This window comes from Antrostomus carolinensis, unplaced genomic scaffold, assembly GCF_000700745.2.
Source record: "Antrostomus carolinensis isolate BGI_N321 unplaced genomic scaffold, ASM70074v2 scaffold3052, whole genome shotgun sequence".
In the NCBI taxonomy this organism is placed as follows: Eukaryota; Metazoa; Chordata; class Aves; order Caprimulgiformes; family Caprimulgidae; genus Antrostomus; species Antrostomus carolinensis.
Genome location: NW_010300101.1, coordinates 169,931 through 174,661, shown reverse-complemented (window position 1 = coordinate 174,661; position 4,731 = coordinate 169,931).

The window sequence follows — 4,731 nt, the reverse complement described above, 5'->3', positions numbered from 1 at the left end:
TCTGCCCTTCAACTCCTCCCTGGCTCCTTCCTTAGATGTTAGAGCCTTTATAATTGCAGCAAGGGGTGGAGATCCCAGTCTATCCTACTGCTTGCAAGAACCTCCCCTAACCCTACTGCAACCTAAACCAACCCACCATCTCCAGACAGTAACACTTGACTGCAGTTCTCTGAACGTCTATGCAAAATGTCTTCAGTGGTCTTGTTTTCAAGGTGAAGGGCTTTGCTTTTTACACTGATGTTTGGCACAGCACAGAAAAGCACAAAATTACCTAAATCAGAATAAGCCTGTCAAATCAGATCAACATTTGAGGGTTTTCCTCATCATTCTTGGAATTTACCATCTGGATTCACAGCTAGTAGCCTAACTTTCTGTACTTTGACACCTAATTCTGGTTAAAATAATGTACTGGGCTCTCTTTTCCCTTGCTTCATAGATACTTGGAATATTGATGAGATGGAATAATAGAGAAGACAGAGTCAGAAAGAGATTTTCAAAGTCTTACTTATTTCAACCTTGGCCATCGGGCACTTTGCAGTGTGAAGTTTTTTTCATTTCAGCTTGAAATTAATCAGTAAATGGGTCCATATAAATGTGCTAATGCCCCAGGTTTACAGTTTTTATACCTATATGGAAGCTAACTGGTTGGTTGGTTGGTTGTCTTTTTTTTTGTTTCTTGGTTTTTGTGGGGTTTTTTTGGGGGGAGGTGTGGAAATCTACTTTCAGTCAAAGACCTTATTTTGGGATAAAGAAAGATTACCTCCTTCTTTTGTTCTCTTGTGCTCTGAAGAGCAAATAAAGCACCCTGTTCTGCTCCCCAGAAAAAAAACCAAAACTGGAAAGCAGTTGTTTGATAACTGTAATTCATTTTTATCCATTTATATTGATAATGGCTTTGACTGGGATGAAGTTACAAAGTCAGTTTTCTTCAGAGTAACCTGTATGTGCTGTGCTTTGCATTGGTGGCTGCAACAATCTTCATAAACCACCAGTACTCTGGCTGTTGCTGAGCAGTGCTTGTACAGTGTCAAGCACTGCTCTCTCCCCAGCCTCCCATCTAAAAGCCAATAGGCTGGGGGTGGGCAAGAGATTGGGAGGGGACATAGCAGGGACAGCTGACCCAAACTGACCAAAGGGATATCCCATGCTGTATGATGTCATGCTCACAAATAAAAGGTGGGGGAAAGGAGGAGGAAAGGGGACATTCATGATTACAGTGTTTGTCCTCCAAAACAACTGCTATGCATACTGAGGCCCTGATGCTCAGTAAGTGGCTGGAGATCTACTTGCTGATGGTTAGTGTTGGGTTTTTGGTCGGACTTGATGATCTTAAAGGTCTTTTCCAATCAAAATTATTCAATTCTATGATGGGAAGTAGTGAACAAATTCCTCTTTTTTCTTTCCTTTCACATGCATATTTTCCTTTCTTTATTAAACTGTTGTTATCTCAACCCATGAGTCTTTTTGCCTTCCTTCTATGCCCCCATCCCCAGGTAAAGGGCAGTGAGCTAAAGACAGGGTGGCTGCTGGCTGGGGTCAACCCACCATTGTGTGTTATCAACATGGTTAAATTTGGTAAACCTGAAGCCAGAGAGAGATGGCTTCAAAGACAGAGTTCCTGCATAGGAGCCTGCTTTCCTCTGCTCTCCTCGTAAGTTGTGTGACACTCTCTCCCTCTTTGTTGCTAGTGTAGTACCTGCCACATAGGGCAGCTTTGAAACTTTCTTCACTTAGGTCTTCACATTTTCAAACCATATGAAACTGGAAGAAGGCAGCAGCAACAGATGGCTCCCCTGAGACCACAGACATTTCTCTGTACCATGCTGTTGTTGCTTAGAGCACAGACAACAGTCTGATGTTCTGCTTTGAAAGCCCAGTTCCCTGTCATTTCTATTAAAAAGGATCTCCACCAGCTTCTACAGTTCAGGAGTATTAGTAGGGATAAGGCTTGATTTTTCCTGCAATGGGATACCCACACCAGGAGTTGTCAGGAACTGAAATTCACTGACAAAGGCTTGAACTTGAGTTCACATTGTAAAAAAGTAGACGACCAATATTGCATGTTCTTGTTCTTCCCGGCTTTCCCAGGTAGTTATGAATTTATGGCAACATAATAAAATTTTCATCTCAAAAAAGCCAATTTGATAATTGTCACAGTCCACATCCTTATGCAGTAAGAAGGTTTCTGAGGCTACTTTTGAAAGTTTAATCAGAAGATCAAGTGGGTTAGGTGACATTCAAAGTTTGTATAAATAGAGGAGAGAGCAGTGTATAACTTACTGTTCTAAGGAGCAGGGTTCTTGGCCCAAACATAGATTGTATCATGGCTTTGCTTAGAAAGTCCACACTCGTATCTCCCAGAACTGGCACTGCTCACGATGTCTTCTGTGCATATATGCCTTCTGACAGGTAACCAAATACAGGATAAAAATGACCCATGCATCCTATATCCAAGTAACTCACTGCACTAGTTTAAACTTTCCACTAAGCAGAATTAAGAAGGTGCATCTAGTAACAAAATGAGTAAACAAGAAATACAGTTATCTGGAATAGAGAAGTTATCAGACTAATATGTTTGCAATCAAACAAATACCCTGGAAGAAAAAAGTCACTACACCTTATCACAATAAAGGAAACTAGAGGTCAGCCCAACTTCTTGGCTATGACATATAACCATTTGTCTTTCACAGGAAAATCAAACAAAATTCCACTTGATACAACAAAAGGGTTGCTTTCAGGACAGATATTTACAAAACCATTGACATTTGTTTTTTTCTGGTGGTTTTTGTTTTGTTTCATTTTCTGACTGCATCTCCTTGCTCGTCAAATCCTACCCATTTCCTTTAACTCACCTGTACATGTGCAAGAAGCTTATGGAAATTGCTCTATAGGGAAATTAGATCTGCTACTTCATCAGCAGGTCAAGAGACTGTATTTGAGGTTCTGTTCTTTCTGCACAGAAGATTTAATTCAGATAACTGGCACCTAAGTTAACCTAAACCTCCTACCCAAACGCTCACACAGGGGGCATATAAGATGCTCTCTTAGTCCACTGCCATTGAGATTTCTTGGAGATAGGTCTCAAGGCTACCATGCTTTGTAACGATACCATGATTCCTTCCCATGAAATTTTGGAAGAACTTCTTGATCTTTCTGGTCATATATGAGGAACTGTGAAGTAACATTGGAGAAATATCTGTATACAGATAAATTCTCTTGCATTCTTGAGTCAAAATGAGTTGTTTTCTAGCCTTTGAATGTCACCTAAGCTACAACTTCAGACTTCAGCTAGTCTTGTTTAGTAGAAGCACCACACTCATCTTGTTCTGTGAGTTTGCAGATGGTGAGCAATGAGATGGAGCACTGGCAACAGTAGAATAAGCTGACTGATTTAATTAACTTTGCGAAGAAACCACCCACCACTGGGTATCGATAGCTTTCTGCTACTTAAACAGCCCTGCTGCGGGCATAGACAGGCTGTAAAAATTGTGCCCTTATGGTTGTGGTTTGGTTTATTTGAGACCTGGATATCTTCTAACAGTAAAAGCTTATTTTATGAATGAGAACTGTCTTATTATGATAGATTATAGCGATACTACTCAACTGAAAAATTTTCTTTGTAGAGGACTGGGCCTACAAGAAAGCTGGGGAGGGACATTTACAAGGGCAGGTAGTGACAGAACTGGATAATGGCTTTAAAGTGGGAGAGGGGAGATGGAGATTAGACATTAGGGAGAAATTCTTTGGTGTGAGGGTGGTGAGACACTGGCCCAGGTTGGCCAGAGAAGCTGTGGCTGCTGCTCCCTGGAAGTGTTGAAGGCCAGGTTGGATGAGGCTTTGAGCAACCTGGTCCAGTGGAAGGTGTCCCTGCTGCTGGCAGGGGGGTTGGAACTGGATGAGCTTTAAGGTCCCTTCCAACCCAAACCAGTCTGTGATGCTATGATTTTAACTGGCCACAGTGATTTCTGCATCACGGAATGACCTGACCTCAAATTTCACTCACTATTATTGCAAAGAGCCCTATTTCTTGCCTGTGGGAGTCATAGAAAAATCAAGGAGTCACTGGAGCTCCATGTTTTCTCCTCTTTTCACAGAATTCGTAGCTGCTCACATTTCATCTCATTATGGTACTCCTTCTTACTCTCACAGTTTATGGTCGTCACCCAACCATTCTTTGTCCTTGACTGGAGCAGTGGAGGAGAGGACAGTGGTAAGTCTGTGAGAGTTCACAGAATTGTCTGGATTGGAAAAACCCTTTAAGATCATAGAGTCCAATCATCAGTCTCACACTGACAAGTCCCCGACTAACCCATGTCCCTCAGCACTATGTCTACATGACTCTGAAATCCCTCCAGGGATGGGGACTCCACCACTGCCCTGGGCAACCCCTTCCAATGCCTCAGAACCCTTTCACCAAAGAAATTCTTCCTCACATCCAATTTCAACTGCCCTGGGCACAACTTGAGGCCACTTCCTCAGAGCAACTTTGAACTAGCTAGCTGATCACTGCAGTAGCTGGTGGCATGACCTTTGCCAAAGACCATTTGAGGAGTTCCATGATTACCTTGCTAGCAGCACCCCAGCTGGCAGTCTGAAGCCAACCTGGATATATCTGCAAGAGCTGTAGCCATATCTTTGTGGTGTAGACATTGACACCCTTCTCGTAAACAGGTTAATTGCTGCATTCAAAGGAAGATCAACACAAAGAAACTCAGTCATTACAGCTACAAA